The sequence below is a fragment of the Macaca thibetana genome, chromosome 6, assembly GCF_024542745.1.
Source record: "Macaca thibetana thibetana isolate TM-01 chromosome 6, ASM2454274v1, whole genome shotgun sequence".
Taxonomy (NCBI): domain Eukaryota; kingdom Metazoa; phylum Chordata; class Mammalia; order Primates; family Cercopithecidae; genus Macaca; species Macaca thibetana.
This window is the reverse complement of record NC_065583.1, coordinates 31985098-32004192: the sequence shown is the minus strand read 5'-3', so window position 1 is coordinate 32004192 and position 19095 is coordinate 31985098. Positions and strand designations below refer to the sequence as shown.

The window sequence follows — 19095 nt, the reverse complement described above, 5'->3', positions numbered from 1 at the left end:
GAACCCAGGAGGCGGAGGTTGCAGTGAGCCGAGATCATGCCAGTGCACTCCAGTCTAGGCGACAGAGCGAGACTCTGTCTCAAAAAAAAAAAGTTTAACTTACATTGTACACAAAAATAAAGATGTTTAATTGGCTAGATTTTGTTTTGTTTTTGTTTTTGTTTGAGATGGAGTTTCACTCTTGCTGCCTAGGCTGGAGTGCAATGACATAATCTTGGCTCACTGCAACCTCTGCCTCTCAGGTTCAAGTGATTCTCCTGCCTCAGCCTCCCAAGTAGCTGGGATTACAGGCATGCGCCACCATGCCCAGCTAATTTTTTGTAATTAGTAGAGATGGGGTTTCACCATGTTGTTCAAGCTGGTCTGGAACTCCTGATCTCAGGTGATCCACCCACTTTAGCATCCCAAAGTGCTGGAATTACAGGCATGAGCCACCACGACTGGCCAAGTTTTGTTTTGTTTTGTTTTGAGACAGAGTCTCTTTCTGTCACCCAGGCTGGCATGCAGTGACACAACCTCGGCTCACTGCAACCTCTGCCTCCTAGGTTCAAGCAATTCTTGTGCCTCAGCCTCCTGAGTAGCTGGATTACAGACAAAAATAAAATTTTTATGGAATCAACAAAAGTTGAATATGACCTCTACACTGAAAACTAAAAACTTTGCTGAGAGAAATTAAAGAAGACCTACATAAATGGGGATACAGTGCATGTTTATCGATTGGAAGACTCAAAAAGTGTTAAGGTGTCACTTATCACCAAATTGATCCACAGATTAAATTCAATCCTAATCAAAATCACAGCAGGCTATTTAAAAATAGAAATTGACAACCTGGGTCAGGCATGGTGGTGCACACCTGTAATCCTAACACTTTGGGAGACCGAAGCAGGAGCACTACTTGAGCCCAGGAGTTTGAAACCAGCTTGGGCAACATAGCAAGACCCTGTCTTTATAAAAAATAAAAAGTTAGCTGGGTATGGTGGTGCGTGCTACTTAGGAGGCTGAGTTGGGATGACTGCTTGAGCCCAAAAGGTCGAGGCTGCAGTGAGCTATAATCTCTCCACTGCACTCAGCCTGGGTGACAGAGTGAGACCCTGTCTCAAAAATAAAATAAAAAAAAGTTGACAAGCTGATTTTTAAAATTATATGAAAGTGAAAATAAAAAAAAGTTGACGGCCGGGCGCGGTGGCTCAAGCCTGTAATCCCAGCACTTTGGGAGGCCGAGACGGGCAGATCATGAGGTCAGGAGATCGAGACCATCCTGGCTAAAACGGTGAAACCCCGTCTCTACTAAAAAATACAAAAAACTAGCCGGGCGCCGTGGCGGGCGCCTGTAGTCCCAGCTACTTGGGAGGCTGAGGCAGGAGAATGGCGTGAACCCGGGAGGCGGAGCTTGCAGTGAGCTGAGATCTGGCCACTGCACTCCAGCCTGGGGGACAGAGTGAGACTCCGTCTCAAAAAAAAAAAAAAAAAAAAAAAAAAAAAAAAAAAAGTTGACAAGCTGATTTTTAAAATTATATGAAAGTGCAAAAGACCTAGCATAGCCAAAACACCCCCGAAAAAATAAGAACAAACTTGGAGGTCTTACAATACCTGGCTTCAAGACTTCCTATTATATAAAGCTACTATAATCAAGATAGTGTAATACTGGAATAGGATTAGATAAATTGATACATTGAACTGAATAGAGAGTCCAGAAATAGAACCACCCTTATATGGGCAATTGATTTGCAACCAAAGTATCAAAGCAATTCAATGGAGGAAAAGAAAGTCTTTTCAACCAGTGATGGTGGAAAAACTGGTTATCTATATGGAGTGAATATATAGTTTGTTTCTTCTTTCTTTTATCCTCTTATGTAACATAGGGTATATTGACTTAATATCATAGTATGTAAATATCGTTAACTTTACATGGTAGTATTTAAGTTACAGGCTATCAAGGAGACACGTAAACATTACCCAAGGACTTTGCATTCTCTTCTGGGGAAAGGGTTGGTGCATTTTCAGTTGTATGCAGAACAGTGTGTAGTATCAGGTGGAAGTATGAACTTGTTATTGTTATTTGGAAGTATGGTTTACGGAGATGCATATGGGTACCAAGCTGACAAGTGATGGACTTATGAGGGTTAACATATCAACTTGGCTGGGCCTCAGTGTCCAGATATTTGGTCAAACATTATTCTGGATATTTCTGTGAAAGTGTTTTTGGATGAGATTAACCTTTACATCAGTGGACTTTGAGTAAAAAGTCCTCCATAATGTGGGTAAGCCTTATCCAATCAGTTAAAGGCCTTAAGAGAACAAAGACTGACCTCTTCCAAGCAAAAAGGAATTCTGCCAAACTGATTGTGTTTGGGCTGAAACTACAACTCTTCCCTGAATCTCCAGCCTGCCAGCCTACACTGCAGATTTTGGACTTACCAAGTATCTTAGTCCATTTTGTGTTGCTATGAAAGAACACCTAAGACTAGGTAATTTATTTAAAACAAAACAAAACAAAACAATTTATTTAGCTCACAAATCTGTAGGCTCGGAAGTTCAAAGGCATGGCCCTGGCTTCTGGCAAGGACTTCTGTGCTGTGTCATAATCTGGCAGAAAAGGTCAAAGCGGAAGTAGACACATGCAAAGAGAGAAAACCCAAAGGGCATCCTGGCTTTATAACAACTTACTCTCACAGGAACTAATCCATTCCTGCAAGAACTAATCCAGTCCCACCACAGTAAGAATTTACTCACTACCTTGAGGATGGTACCAAGACACCCATGAGGGTAAAGCCTCCATATTCCACACACCTCTCATTAGGCCCCACCTCCCAACACCACCACATGGGGAACACATTTCAACATGAGTTTTGGTAGGGACAAACAAACTGTATCCAAACCACAGCATTCCAAGTCTCATAATCACATTAGCCAATTCCCCAAAATAAACCTCTCTGTGTGTGTATGTATACACACCCTGTTAGTTCTTTTTCTCTGGAGAACCCTAATACATTCCCTTACTTCATTCCAGTCACTGCTAAAATGTTCTCGCCATAGGAGCACTTTTCTTGACCAAATTATTTAAAATATCCCCTTACCCATACCCACTCAATACCCAGTTACTCTTCAACTTCTTACCTTGCTTTATTTTCCTTCATGGCATGTATTAGTATCTAAAATTGTGTGTGTTTGTGTTTGTGTGTGTGTGTTTACTGTTTTATTGACTTTACCTCCTTCACTAGAACATTAGCTCAATGAGACAGGAAGTTTTTCTGGCCTGTTTACTAATGTATCCCCAAAACAGTGCCTGCTTCAATAATATCTGCTGAATGATTCAGTAGATTATACATGCACCATATATATTTACACATATATATAAATATATGGCCTACAACCTGTTTTGTAAAGTTCACAGTGTATCATATCTATAGCATAGATATCCTTACATGTCAATACTCATAGATTAACCTTGTTCTTTTTTTTTTTATTTATTTTTATTTTTTTTTTGTTTTTTGAGACAGAGTCTCGCTCTGTAGCCCAGGCTGAAGTGCAGTGGCCGGATCTCAGCTCACTGCAAGCTCTGCCTCCCGGGTTTACACCATTCTCCTGCCTCAGCCTCCCGAGTAGCTGGGATTACAGGTGCCCGCCACCTCGCCCGGCTAGTTTTTTCGTATTTTTTAGTAGAGACGGGGTTTCACCGTGTTAGCCAGGATGGTCTCGATCTCCTGACCTCGTGATCCGCCCGTCTCGGCCTCCCAAAGTGCTGGGATTACAGGCTTGAGCCACCGCGCCCAGCCAGATTAACCTTGTTCTTATTGGCTGCATAGTATTCCACTGTGTGAATGAACATACTGGGATTTATTAACCAGTATCCTGTTGATAGTTATATGGACTATTTTTAACTTTTCACTTGGATGTTTTTTAAGTCATAATAAACATCCTTATAAAAATATCTTTACACGCTTTGTGTGATAGATAAATTAATAGAAATGAAATATCTGAGTGAAAATGGCTGTATCAACTTGCATCCTTATAAATTATTTCTATCCTTGCCCACACAATGGCAGATCATTAAATCTGTAGCGACAAGACCTTGAGACTGTATTCCAAGGAACTGAATGCATGTTTCAGGAGAGGGAGTTTCCTTTTCACTAGACTTTTTTCTCATGCAGTTTCTAGCAGAGGTGCACTAACAGAGGGGACTTTCATCTAGAAACCAATAAATGAAAATTAAATATTACAATCATTCAGACAATACTTGGAAGGGTATTGATCCAGAATTTCAACTGTAATTTTATCTGATGGTATGGGACCAGACTGAAACACAGAAGTTGGAGGATATTGTCTATCCAGAAGTTCACTAAAAGGTGGGGTCTCCTCACAGGTCTATGTGACTGCTCCATCTCATTATTTGCTGGCTCCCCTTTCTTTGTCTGCCCCTTGGTTGTGTTCACCAGTTCTTTGGCCTTAGCCCTCTTCTTTTCATGCATTTACTGCTTTCCTAAGTGATCTCACTCATCTTATGGCTTCATGTACAATGGATATACCAGTGACCTCCTAGTCTATATTGCCAATCCAAACTTCCCTCTCTCAGTACCTTACATCCATCTTCCCGTTGACACTTTCACTTGCATAGCACAGGTATCAGCTAGCCCAAAATTTATCTCATCCATCATCCATCTGACTATCCAAGACAGAAATCCCAGAGTCAGCCCAGGTACTCATCTCCTTACATCCCATAGGTCACCAAATTCTATAGATACTCCATCAACGTTTTACTGTTACTTTCTCCCCTTCTACCTCACTATCTCTGCAGCCTTAATCCTAGGCTTTGTCTCTCCCTTGGCTGAATACTACAACTTCCTAAATGATTTATCATGTCAGCCTTATGTCTTCTGGGATCCATTTTCCACTCTCTGGACAGATGATCTTTCTAGAATTAAATAATATTATGCTGTCCTCATTCTTCAATGGCTCCCCCATTACCTACAGATTGCATTTAAATTCTTGAGTATGGCACCCATGCCCTCCATGATCTGGTGCCTGCTTATGCCTCCAGTCTTGTCTATCACTGAACAATCCATGCAGATCATTCAATCCATTTATAATGAAGTGCCTGCAGTTTCTGGAAAACACAAGCTAGTTTCATATTGTTATGCCTTGTCTGTACTTTCTGTCTGATACAACTTTTCATTTTCCTGGTAAGAAATGTTTCTTTACAGACTCGGTAGGAAAGGTCACCTTACCTTTGGCTCCCTAATTTCACTGTAGAATTGCCAACTCCCTGTTGTAGCAGACACTGTTGGCTGCCTCCCTAAAAGCATTCCCCTTTTTCTTTCCTCTTACCCAACAAGATCCCAATTTTGTTAAGGCTACATGACTCCATGCTCAGGGGACTGACCCAATCTTGGGTCTTCATCCATCTAGGCCAGTCATTGGTTTAGGTATGCACACGGGATACTATCCTAAGCAATGAGACATGAGACATGAGGAAGGGTCTGCTGGAGAGCTTCTTCAAGGGGCGTCCTCTCTTGAAGAGACACAAAGTAGAGATGGTCCTTTCCTCTATTGGACATTGCAGTTTTGGGATAAGTTGGATTTCCATCGCTGCAACTAAAGGAGTATTTTTTTTTTTTTTTTTTTGAGACAGACTCTTGCCGTGTCGCCCAGGCTGGAGTGCAGTGATGCAATCTCAGCTCACTGCAACCTCTGCCTCCTGGGTTCAAGCAATTCTCATGCCTCAGCATCCTAAGTAGCTGGGCAGATTGCTTGAGCTGAGAGAATTCGAGACTAGCCTGGGCAACAAGGTGAACCCCTGCTCCCCATCCCCCAACAAAAAAATACAAAAAATTAGCTGGGCGTGTTGGCACCTGGCCAAGTGGTGGTTTTCAATAGAAAATGTGAAACAGGGCCAGACGAGGAGGCTCATGCCTTTAATCCCAGCACTTTGGGAGGCCGAGGTGGGCAGATCACCTGAAGTCAGGAGTTTGAGACCAGCCTGGCCAACATGGTGAAACCCCATCTTTACTGAAAATACAAAATTAGCTGGGCATGGTGGCACATGCTTGCAATCCCAGCTGCTCTGGAGGCCTAGGCATGAGAATCTCCTGAGCCCAGGAGGCAGAAGTTGCAGTGAGTCAACATCATGCCATTGCACTCCACCCTGAGTGACAAAGCGAGACTCTGTCTCAAAAGCAAACAAATAAACAAACAAACAAATTATAAAATAGGGCCAGAGAGGGTATGAGACGCTGGAAGAAATGCAGCCTTTGAAGTCATACTACTGAGGTTTCAGCCCCAGTTCTGCCATTTCCTAGTAGCGAGGCCTGTGTGAGCTTCTGAATCTCTCAAATTTTCAGGTTTCTCATTTGTAAAAAGAAGATGGTAATACTTACCTTTTAGAATCATCTAGCACAATGCCTGGCTTATAGGCTCAATAAAGCAGACACTCTTGTTATAAAAATTATTGTACATTAGTAATGAGGCTGCTAAATTTGTTATGTGGTAAATGTTTAATTCTGCTAAAGACACGGCAACCAATAATTTCTTTTCTTTTTATTATTAATTTTTTTAGACGGAGTCTCACTCTGTCACCAGGCTGGAGCGCACTGGCGCAATCTTGGCTCACTGCAACCTCCACCTCCCGGGTTCAAGAAATTCTCCTACCTCAGCCTCCTGAGTAGCTGGGACTACAAGTGTGCACCACCATGGCCAGCTAATTTTTGTATTTTTAGTAGAGATAGGGTTTCACCATGTTGGCCAGGATTGTCTCGATCTCTTGACCTTGTGATCCACCCACCTCTGCCTCCCAAAGTGCTGGGATTACAGGCGTGAGCCATCATGCCCGGCCAACCAATAATTTCTTGACTTGTCTTTCTTACAGATTGATATCGCAGAGCTGGGCATGGTGGCTCACACCTGTTATCCCAGCACTTTGGGAGGTGAGGCAGGTGGATCACCTGAGGTCAGGAGTTCGAGACCAGCCTGGATGACATGGTGAAAACCCATCTCTACTAAAAATACAAAAATTAGCCGGGCATGGTGGTGCATGCCTATAATCCCAGCTACTAGGGAGGCCAAGGCAGGAGAATCGCTTAAACCTGGGAGGCAGAGGTTGCAGTGAGCTGAGATCGTGCCACTGCACTTCAGACTGGGCAACAGAGTGAGAGACTCTGTCTCAAAAAAAAAAAAAAAAAAATGGTATCTCAGGAGACAGAAGAAATAATTCTCAAAACTTATGTTCTAGGCCGGGCGCGGTGGCTCAAGCCTGTAATCCCAGCACTTTGGGAGGCCGAGATGGGCGGATCACGAGGTCAGGAGATCGAGACCATCCTGGCTAACATGGTGAAACCCCGTCTCTACTAAAAAGTGCAAAAAACTAGCCGGGCGAGGTGGCGGGCGCCTGTAGTCCCAGCTACTCGGGAGGCTGAGGCAGGAGAATGGTGTGAACCCGGGAGGCGGAGCTTGCAGTGAGCTGAGATCCGGCCACTGCACCCCAGCCTGGGCCACAGAGCGAGACTCCGTCTCAAAAAAAAAAAAAAAAAAAAAAAAAAAAAGTATGTTCTAGACTTAGTAGAATACATTTTTCACATGGTTATAGAGATCTTTGCAGAAAGCAACCACATGAGAGACACTGTGGTATAGTAGTAGACTTGGCTTCAAATCCCAGTCACCTATGAGCTATATAATCTTGGACAAGTTACTTAATCTTTCTGAGCCTCAATTTCATCATCTGTAAGATGTGAATAATATCTGTCATATAGGATGATTGTCAGGATTAGAACCAATCTATGAAACATTACTGACATGTATTAGGCACTCAATAAGTAGCACCTATTTTCATTATTACTATGGAAAGAATGGTAGATTTTACAAAGTAGAATAAAAAATTAGATATGATCCCAAGACTGAGACTCTAAAAGAGGTAGACAGCTTTTTAAAAATTTATCAGAAAAATATATTTACTTGACTCATAGCATTGCCCGTATTGTGGTGCTAAGTACACATTTGGCACAACTTACCTCTTTCTTCTCAACTTTCCTTTGCTTACCTCTGGGACTGCAAGTGATTCTAATGATTAAAAAAATGGTATGGGAAGAAAGTATTAGTGCTATAAAGAAGTTCTCTGATTAGCTAAAATTGTAAAAGGTTGAGAAACAAACATAGCACCAACTTGTCCAGGTTTTGAGAGTTCAACTCAGTTGCTGTATTAAGCACATTATACAGATTATATTCTTCAATCCTTTTAGTTTGGGGCCTACAAATTATTAGAAGATGATTGCTATGTGGACATTTGTCATTTTCCTGGTTGCCCAGCCTCCATGTTACCATTATGCATTTGGGAAGCAGGACATTGTGTAAAGCAGGGCCCTGGATCTCATTCATGGAAGCCAAAAGAACTTGGTATCAGTTTTCTCTGATTATGATTCTGGAAAGAAGAGTGAAGAGAAGCAGGCAATGTGTAAAGTTCATTCAGTAAATTTTAGTGAATTTCAGTGGTGGTGACATTCAATATTCAGTACCAGTAATAGCAGCTAGGTCATCTATGGCATCCAGTCCCCAGGACCAGAGCCTGAATGGCAGGGCCAGTGGCATTGCCAGTGTCCAGCAGAAGCATCCTTCCTCTGGCATGGTCTCCTCTGTGGGTCTGGCCACCTGGCCTCCTATGGTGCCTGTCTATATTACTAACCCAGTTCTCTTACCTTTCTACTGATTCTTTCAGCTCCTCAATACTCTTTCAAGAAATTCCTTTTCTGCTTTGGTTAACCAGAATCAGCTTTTGTTGCTTGCAACCATGGACTCTGGCTAGTAGCTAGTCTTTAGGTAATGTGCAACCCTAAAGACTCCAGTGCTGCTTATTTTAGTAAAAATCCCTTAATAAAGTCATGGTCAAATTTGCAACTGGTCTAGGAGTTCTGTGAGGGCTCGCTTTAAGGCCCATACACCTCAGGCAAAAGAAGAAATACCAAGGAAAGGGGCTGTTGTCTCTTGACTCTCAAATATCTGCTGCCCCACCCTTATCCACCTCTTTCTTTGCCTCCTACAACGTCTTCACACTCACTCATCCACCCATTCAACAAACACTTATTCAGCACCTACTATGCACAAGGCATTATGCCAGGCAATAAGAGGAATCTAAAGATCAATAAGCTAACCCTGACAGTATACTTTTGAATTTTGAACTGGCAAATGTATTTTCTTTTCAAAATACATAAAATTTAAAAATGGATCACTCTGTCGAAGGTAGAAGTGAAAGGGAACCCTTTTGATTTGTGTCACTGAGGGCAAGGTGATGTTCATTTCTTTGTAACTGTTCTAGAAATCACATAGATTCCTTTGTTAGAGGTTTCCAGTCAAAAGCAAACCAACAGCTCTCCAGAGGATTGAGAAAATAATGCCCCTTCTAAAGTCAACAAGTAGATTGCTGCTCATCAAGATCCGTGTGACTCAGGTGAAAGATGGTGGAGTTAGTGGCAGTGCATTAGAAATGCCACTCAAAATAACTGAGTCCTAAAATAGAATCAAATAAACATCAGTTTCAAATGAAAAATATTATCCAGCTTATTTCGGTCTCCTTAAATTGCCAAATAAATACTTGGGATCCTATAATACAGCAGTTGCCCCGGGGAGTGTTGACACTTACATCTAAAACCACAGAATACTCAACACAAGCAAGGAAGATGGGCACACATTAGAAGTGCAAAGTATTCCATCACATACTTCTGAAAAAAAAAATGCAAAGTAAAACATGTAAAGCAGATTATTTCATACATTCAGGAAAAACTGGTCAGGCACATACTTTACAGGAGTGTGAACTGAGGCATTGAGCACTCACAAGACCCTCACCTGGAAACAATCAGGAAGTCTGATCTAGGAATCAGACTCAGCTTTGGGGTCAGCTCTTCACTTCCCAGCTGACTTTGGACAAGCCACTTAGCCACTCTAGGACTCGGTTAGTTTCTTTATCAGTAGGTTAGAATAGACAAAATATCAGCATTGAAGGGAACCTTAGCGATCACCTTAATCAATTTTTAACTTGCACCTGACTTTTCTTTGAAGCATCCCTAACAAGCTTCTCTACTTGAAATGTTTACTTTTAGTGACAGGATATGCTCTCCAGGCAACTGACGTTATTATTATTATGATTTTTGGGACAGTCTCGCTCTGTCGCCCAGGCTGGAGTGCAGTGGTGCAATCTTGGCTCACTGCAAGTGAAGCTTGCACTCCGTCTCCAGTGTTCAAGCAATTCTTATGTCTCAGCCTTCTGAGTAGCTGGGATTACAGGTGCCCACCACCATGCCCAGCTAATTTTTGTATTTTTAGTAGAGATGGAGTTTCAACATGTTGGCCAGGTTGGCCTCGAACGCCTGACCTCAAGTGATCTACCTTCTTTGGCCTCCCAAAGTGCTGGGATTACAGGGGTGAACCACCGTCCCCCGCCAACTGATGTGATTTTTGAAATACTCTAATTGTTAGAAAAGTTCTTCCTTACATATTAAATTGCAATGCATCTCCTTATAGTTTTCTGCATCCTGGAGGCCTCTAAGGTCATGTAGGTTAGGTCTAATCCATAGGACTACTTTTTTGAAAAGTCCTCAACTTCCCCTCCTCTTACTTTTCTTTTTTTTTCTTTTCTTTTCTTTTCTTTTTTTTTTTTTTTGATGGAGTCTTGCTCTGTGGCCAAGCTGGAGTCCAGTGGCGCGATCTTGGCTCACTGTAACCTTTGCCTCCAGGGTTCAAGTGAGTCTCCTGCCTCAGCCTCCCAAGCGGCTGGGATTACAGGTGTGCACCACCACGCCCAGCTAATTTTTGTATTTTTAGTAGAGATGTGATTTCACTATGTTGGCCAGGATGGTCTCGATCTCTTGACCTCGTGATCTGCCCACCTCAGCTTCTCAAAGTCCTGGGATTACAGCCGTGAGTCACCGTGCCCGGCACCTTTGCTTTTTCTCTTCTGCAAGCTAAACCACCCCTCTCCCCTTCAGTTGCCCTCATCTGTCACATTCAAGAGAAGACACTATTCTTGTTTTCATGTTTTATGGGTGTAGAGTGGTGGTTAAGCACCCTGAACCCTCAGGTAGTCTGAATTCGAATACTGGCCCTGTCACTTAGTAGTTGTGTGTCATGGGCAAGTTATTTTCACCTCTGTAGCTCAAGTTTCTCTCTCTTGAAAATGAGGATAATAATGATACCCATCTCTTGGAGAAGTTGTGAATGAGATAATTGAGACAGTACAAGTAAAACATTTAGTATAGTGCCTGGCCCTTAGCAAGCAATACGACTACTACCAGCAGTAATAATAAATAATAAGCCCTAAATTAAGCCCTAAAAATGAAAATAAGAATAAAAGAACTGGCAGAATGAGAAAAGCTAATCTAGTCCATTCCTGACGCTACAAACAAGGTTTGGTTGCCCCGATATGGAAGTTTACATGCGTTTCATAGCAACTATCACTTTCAATGGTGGATTTAGTGTCTAGGACAAGAGCCCAAGAAGGCCAGGACTTTGTCTATCGTGTTAACTGTTGAGTTCTCTGTGCCCAGAACAGTGTCTTGCTCCCAGTAGAGTGAAAGAATGGACCAACACCGTCATGTCATGTAAGAGACTGGGCGACCTTGGCCGGGCGCGGTGGCTCAAGCCTGTAATCCCAGCACTTTGGGAGGCCGAGACGGGCGGATCACAAGGTCAGGAGATCGAGACCATCCTGGCTAACATGGTGAAACCCCGTCTCTACTAAAAATACAAAAAACTAGCCGGGCGAGGTGGCGGGCGCCTGTAGTCCCAGCTACTCCGGAGGCTGAGGCAGGAGAATGGCGTGAACCCGGGAGGCGGAGCTTGCAGTGAGCTGAGACCCGGCCACTGCACTCCAGCCTGGGCGACAGAGCGAGACTCCGTCTCAAAAAAAAAAAAAAAAAAAAAAAAAAAGAGACTGGGCGACCTGGCTAAGGTTGTGCAGGGCTCCCAGGAGAGCTGGGGCACGAACCAAGGGCTCCTCGGCAGCCAACACTCAGAATTAAATCGAGGCCCAGCCCTAAAGTTCGGTGATTCCGGCAGGAGCACAGGTATCCAATAATATCGGCGTCAGCATTCCCACCGGGTGGCCTAAATGCCGGCTCCTGTTTTCGGGATGACTGGCCAGCGGAGAAGGTGGCTTAACGAGAGGCCGCGGGAGGTTGGGTGCCGGCACGTAGCTAAACTCCGCCTGCAATGCTTCGGGTTGGCTGCCAGCCAGGGCACGGTTCCGAGCCGGCCGGGACTGACTCCGGGAGCAGCGAACGGAAAACAACCTGGCTCCAGAAAGACAATTAACAAAGGCTGGGGACCAGCCACCCCCTCGCGGCGCACGCACGCAGGCAGCAGCGTGGGCATAGCTGCGCCCGCCAGCGCCCTCGGTGGGCAGAGCCGCGCGAAGCGGCGCGGTTGCGGGTAGCTGGGCGACGCACCCCTCCCGCCCCAGCTGCTCTGTCTCCCGGGCGGCCAAGCTCCGTGTGTGAGCGCCGGCAGGCACCTTGCGCGCGCGGGTGAGTCCGCCGGGCGACTGGGGCCTGGTCAAGCAGGATGGGGCTGGGGAGGGGTGCAGGAAACAGCTGCTGGTAGGATCAGAAAAGGGAGGTGGGTCAGAGAAAGGCAGGATGCGACGACCTCCTGGGTCCCAACTTGCTTGGTAACTAGCTTTGTGTCTTGAGCCTTATGGGAATGTAAGCCACCTGGTCCATGTGGCCTACCTTAGTCGTTTTACAGGTGGGAAACTGAGGCCCAGGGAGGTAAGCTGGCCAGGAAAAACATTATTATTCTTTGTTCCTGTTTCTCTCTGCCTTCTTCCGTGCGGGATTTGAGACAGCTTTCAGTAAGAATGCATACATTGTAACAGTGGAAAACTACAAACAATGGTAAAGAATCCTTGCCAAGCAAAATATAATTTTGAATAGACAGTCAAGGCCAGGAAAAAAGAGAACAGAAATCCGTGATCCATAGGTGAGGTGACTTGGCTAAGGTCCCTCAGAAAAGTGGTGACAAAGCTGGGACTAGAAGTCAGAACGTCCGGCTTCTGAACGCCAGAAACTTACAGTGGGGAAGCGGACAGCCTGCCCAGGCACTGATTCTTAACCTTCTGGGGGTCCCTGACCCCTTAGAGATCTGTGTCCACTCCCCGTAGAAGGGTTCACAGAAGGCCTTGTACGCAGTTTGAGATTTGACATGAATTCCTGCAGGCTGGCACCCAGGCACGGTGGTTTCAGAGCACTTTCTTTGCTCCTTTGAAGGGAGGCAGCTGGTGGAGGAGTACTTGCCGTACGTCCAGACAGCTAGCTGTGTGATCCAGGAAGCAAAGTTTAACCTCTTCAAGGCACAGTTTTATGTGTAGACTGGGGATAAGAGTATCTACTTCATCCTCCAGGTTATTGTCAGACTTAAGAATGAAAGTAAAGGCCAGTGCCTGACATAATATATGCTCAATAAAAGTGCTGAAGATTATGGGGTGACTATAGTTTACAATAATCTGTTGTATATTTCAAAATAGCTAGAAGAGAATAATTTGAATGGTTCTAGCATAAAGAAAAGACAAATATTTAAAGTGATAGCTATCCCAAGTACACTGATTTGATCTTTATAAATATATTAAAGTATCACAGGTACCCTGAAACTATGTACATCTGTTATTAATTATTATTTATGCATTAATTTTTTAAAAAGTGATGACACACAAAACCCAGTGAATCAAAACTGTGCTAGTTAGGAAAGGGTGATGACCTGGAAGAAATTGGGTTGTATCTGAAATAAAATACAATTAAAAAAATTATAAACATGAAAAAGTAAAGTCAGCCCTATTATGACTTGTAGACCACACCACATACCTTCGTGATGGTATCCTAAATAAGGGTGCAGCAAGACACTACCCTCAATATTTGACTCCAAGTCAAAAGCTGAAAGTAGAAACTACCAGATACTGTAACAAGGAGTGTTTATTGGGCTTCACTGGCCTCTTTCAAATGGGGTCAACACCTATAGAGTTTTGTTTTGTTTTGTTTTTAGACAGAGTCTCGCTCTGTCTCCCAGGCTGGAGTGCAATGGCATGATCTTGGCTCACTGCAAACTCCACCTCCCAGGTTCAAGCAGTTCTCCTGCCTCAGCCTCCCAAGTAGCTGGGACTACAGGCACACGCCACTACGCCTGGTTAATTTTTTGTATTTTAGTAGAGACGAGATTTCACCGTGTTGCCCTGGCTGGTTGCAAACTCCTGAGCTCAGGCAATCCACCCACCTTGGCCTCCCAAAGTGCTGGGATTACAGGCGTGAGCCACAGTGCCTGGCCTATAGAGTTTGTTTTTAAATGAGAAGAAAGAGGACGTAAACTGGGACCTGAGCAGCACCCACCCTTGCCCAGCAATAGAGCCTCAGCTGAATTTCTGCCAGGGAATAGGAGTTGCTGGCAGTTGGCTCACATCCCTCTTGGATCAGCAGATCACTGTGGTAAACAGTGCCTTGGTTGATTCTGCCCTAGATCAAATAAATGGCTTTTTATTTAACTAATGAGGTAGGGAATGTGTTTTCGTGTGCTGTAACAGAAGCAAAATGGCCTTTGTAGAGCTTGACGGTCCAAAGCCTATTGCTTGTTTATTGATAGGCTAAATAATTTGTTTATTTATTTGTTTATTTCGAGACAGGGCCTCCTTGCTCTGTCACCCAGGCTGAGTGCAGTGGTGCAGTCACAGCTCACTGCAGCCTCAACCGCCCAGGTTCAAGCAATCCTCCTGCCTCAGCCTTCTGAGTAGCTGGGACTACAGGCATATGCCACCATACCTGGCTAATTTTTTACATTTTGTAGACACAGGGTCTTGCTATATTGCCCACGCTGGTCATGAACTCCTGGATGCCAGTGATCCTCCCACCTCAGCCTCCCAAAGTGCTGGGATTACAGGTGCAAGCCACTGCACCCAGAGAATTTTATAATTCAAATAATTGTTATTATTTTCTTAATTCCCTAATACTGGAAGGCTGGAGAACTTTAAATCTATGGATCCAAACTTGTGATGACAGAGCCTGGGCAGGCCCACTTATCTATAAAAATGACTGCTTTAAAAAAGATACTGTGTTGTCTCCCTCCTCTTTTGAAAGAACTTTTTAGACCTTCCAAACAGAGCTGGGGAAATAAGGCTAAGGACAAATAGTTGCTATTTGATTTGAGTTAAGACACATGTCCTCTCCATGTATTTATAAAGGGGAGGTTTTCCTCCAAGAAGGAGAGAGAGAGAATGTGTATGGGGCAAGGGGATGTCTGTTGCTCTCTTTCCGCCTCAATTGCAATCATTTATTTCTCAACACAGAGAAGTCCTTTTCTGTAAGCACAGTGACTTGGAAAATTCCTTCCCTTCTTGGCTCTGTGGCTCTATTTTGTTTCACAGTAGTTTCTAAAATATTAGAATGTTTTTTCTAATTTGACTATGAACTCTTCTTTATATGTTTCTTTTTCTTTTTTTTTTTTTCTTTTCTTTTTTTTTGAGATGGAGTCTTGCTCTGTTGCGCAGACTGGAGTGCAATGGCATGATCTCTGCTCGTAATAACCTCCACCTCCTGGGTTCAAATGATTCTCCTGCCTCAGCCTCCTGAGTAGCTGGGATTGTAGCTGGGATTACAGGCATGTGCCACCACATCTGGCTAATTTTTGTATTTTTAGTAGAGACAGGGTTTCACCATGTTGGCCAGGCTGGTCTTGAACTCCTGATCTCAGGTGATCTGCCTGCCTTGGCCTCCCAAAGTGCTGGGATTACAGGCATGAGCCACCATGCCTGGTCTTCTTTACATGTTTCTATATTGTTTACCTAGATATATAATGAGCAAGAGCCTCTTTCATTGTTTAAACAATTTTTTAAAAATGTTGTCCAAAGAATATATATGGGTGGCAAATAACCACTTGAAAAGATATTCAAGATCATTACTCATTAGGGAAATGCACATTAAAACCACAGTGAAATATCACTTCATAACTATTAGGATGGATACAATGAAAAGATTGGCTCACCAAATGTTGACCAGAAGGTAGAGGAACTGGAACTCTTATATACCACTGGTTGCAATGTAAAATGGTATAACCACTTTAAAAAAGACCTTAAATACAGGCTTAACTTATAAAGTTAAATATACACTTATCATGTTATCCAGAAACTTCACTCGTAGGTCCAGCTTTATTGTAGTAGTGAAACAGGAAACAAACAGGTGTTTATTCAGTGTATGAAGAGACAAATTGTGGTATATCCATATAACAGAATTTTGCTAAGCAATGGAAAGTAATGATATATTGATACATGCTTCCATGTGAATGGTTCTCAAAATAATTTTTCTGAGAGAAAGAAGCCCCAGGCAAAAAACACCACAGTGTGTACTACTACATAGTACATACTGTATTATTTATTTAGAGATGGAGTCTTGCTCTGTTGCCCAGGCTGGAGTACAGTGGCGTGATCTCGGCTCACTACAACCTCCACCCCATGGGTTCTAGCGAGTCTCCTGCCTCAGCCTCCCAAGTAGCTGGGGTTACAGGCGTGTGCCACTATGCCAGGCTAATTTTTGTATTTTTAGTAGAGACAGGGTTTCACCATGTTGACCTGGCTGGTCTCGAACTCCTGACCTCAAGTGATCCGCTTGCCTTGGCCTTCCAAAGTGCTGGAATTACAAGTGTGAGCCACTGTGCCTGGCCTGTATTTTTCATTTTATATAAAATTCAAAGGGAGTTGATATTCCATACCTGACCTCAAACTTTTTGATGGCTTGCAAGAAGAACCAAGAGTCATGTACAATCATATCAGTCTAACTCCAGTTGCAACAATGTCATTGACAATATGATCTTTATTCTGCCAGTGTTTGCCCATGTCATTCATTCATTAATTCAATTAATTGAGCACCAACTATATGCTAGATCTACAGTGAACACTAGGTAATGCACATGATCCCTGCCCTCATGGAGTTTACATTATATTGAATGAAACTCTGAGTAATAAAACAAATAGAATAAACAAAACAATTATCATGGGAAAGGAGTGGTTCTTTGAAGGATGATGAAAGTCAGGGGTAGACTTGTCTGGGTTTCAAGCAGAGAAGTAAAGTGACGAATTTCATGTTTTTTTGTTTTTTGTTTTTGTTTTTGAAATGGAGTCTTGCTCTGTTGCTCAGGCTGTGCAGTGGCACTATCTCAGCTCACTACAACTTCCGCCTCCCAGGTTCAAGTGATTCTCCTGCCTCAGCCTCCCGAACTGGGACTATAGGCATGCACCACCATGCCTGGCTAATTTTTTTCTTTAATCTTCAGTAGAGATGGGTTTTTGCCGGTGTTGGCCAGGTTGGTCTCAAACTCCGGACCTCAGGTGATCTGCCCACCTCGGCCTCCCAAAGTGCCGGGATTACAGGTGTGATCCACCATGCCCGGCCCAATTTTATGTTTTTGAAAGACCACTCCACTCTGATGCTGTGTATCCAGTCAGGAAGCTGTTGTACCAGTCCAGGAGAAAGGTGGTGGAGGTTTAGACCCAGATGGTCTCAGAGATGGAAAGAACAAATTAGTAGACACCTTTAATAAAACAAAACAGAGCCCAGAGGTGGACGCTGATCAACACTCTTTGAATTTAGTAGTTTTATCAGATTTTAGTCCTTATTACTGTTCTGTCTCTGCCCTCTACGTCAGCCTCCACCACTCCCTCTTATTCCATATGTATAAGTATGTCACAAGAGACTGACAACACTTTCCTGGATCAGATACACTGGACTACAGCATTCCTTTGATCTACTGATCTAGTTGACTGTCAGTAAGAGAATGAGGAAACTCTGGCATGACCAGTGTTTATTAAATTAACCTATGCTGACTCCAAGTGATCTCTGTTTCCCTTTCTAAGGGCTAATGAACTGTTTGTTTTAATCAAGTGGCAGAAATCCAGCTCCGAGTGGCTTAGGCAAAAGGAGGATGAGGAATAAAAATGTATTGGCTCATATGAAAGAGGGAATCTGTCTCTATCATGGCTGAAATGAATCATGCCATCATTTCAGTCTCTCTCTCAGTCTCTCAGTTCTATTTCTATGGTATTAGCGTTATTCTCAGTAAGGCTCTGATATATAGTTCTTATTATGACGATTAGCTGTTCATGGCACCTGCTTAAATATTATGCATCTAGATCAGCCACGTTCTTTAGACAACTTCATACATCTGATCAATGGTAATGCTACCCTTTCCAGTAATAGAAGCACAAAACCATGGCTGCTATAATTGAGAGTTTACCATGTATCAAGCACTCTATTAAATATTTTACTTGAATTATCTTAAGAAATCTTATAACAACCCAGTAAGAAGGTTATGTAAAAATCCTAGGAAAGCCAGCTAATGAATTGTAGAATCAGCATTTGAAATGAGGTTTTTCTGGCTCCAGGGCCTGGGCTCCTAACCTTCACCGTACCTCTCACACTCAGTCTTTAGGACTAAGAAGAGGAAAACACTGCCACCAAATAGTGTGCGTCTCTCTTACTTTTTCTGAACATCAGTCTTAAAATATGCTTGGCAGTGATAGTAGGGATGGGACTTCAGAAGTTATCCTTCTAATTTTGTTGATTCCAGCTCTTTCGGGGGTTTTAGAGTTCTGGAAGCTCTTTGTACAGGATCCTCCCTTCTGACTATGATTTCTATCTTTATAAACCACACTCAGTAGCCAGGGTCCCTATGTGCACATTCTTGTTTCTGTAGGTGTTCCCTCCCTTTATTTATTTATTTTTTTGGAGACAAAGTCTCACTCTGTCGCCCAGGCTGGAATGCAGTGACATGATCTCGCTCACTGCAACCTCTGCCTCCTGGGTTCAAGCGATTCTCCTGCCTCAGCCTCCTGAGTAGCTGGGATTACAGGCGTGTGCCACCATGCCCGGCTAATTTTTTTATATTGTTAGTAGAGACAGGGTTTCACCATGTTGGTCAGGCTGGTCTTGAACTCCTGACCCTGTGATCCACCCGCCTTGGCCTCCCAAAGTGCTGGGATTACAGGCGTGAGCCACCACGCCCGGCCTGTTTTGTTTTGTTGTTGTTGTTGTTGTTGTTTGCAGTTGTCGTTTGTTTGTTTTTTGAGACAGAGTCTTGCTCTGTCACCCA

At 43.4% G+C, this 19095-nt stretch overlaps 1 protein-coding gene across 2 annotated transcripts in view; it reads left to right on the top strand.

Annotated features, from left to right (window-relative positions):
* Nucleotides 1–12323: 12323 nt before the first annotated feature.
* Nucleotides 12324–19095, top strand: part of ARHGEF37 (Rho guanine nucleotide exchange factor 37) — a 54520-nt gene continuing 47748 nt past the window's right edge. For both annotated transcript variants that reach the window (XM_050794006.1, XM_050794007.1), the window contains exon 1: nt 12324–12500. The gene's annotated coding sequence lies outside the window, so the exon portion shown is untranslated. The remainder of the gene's footprint in view (nt 12501–19095) is intronic.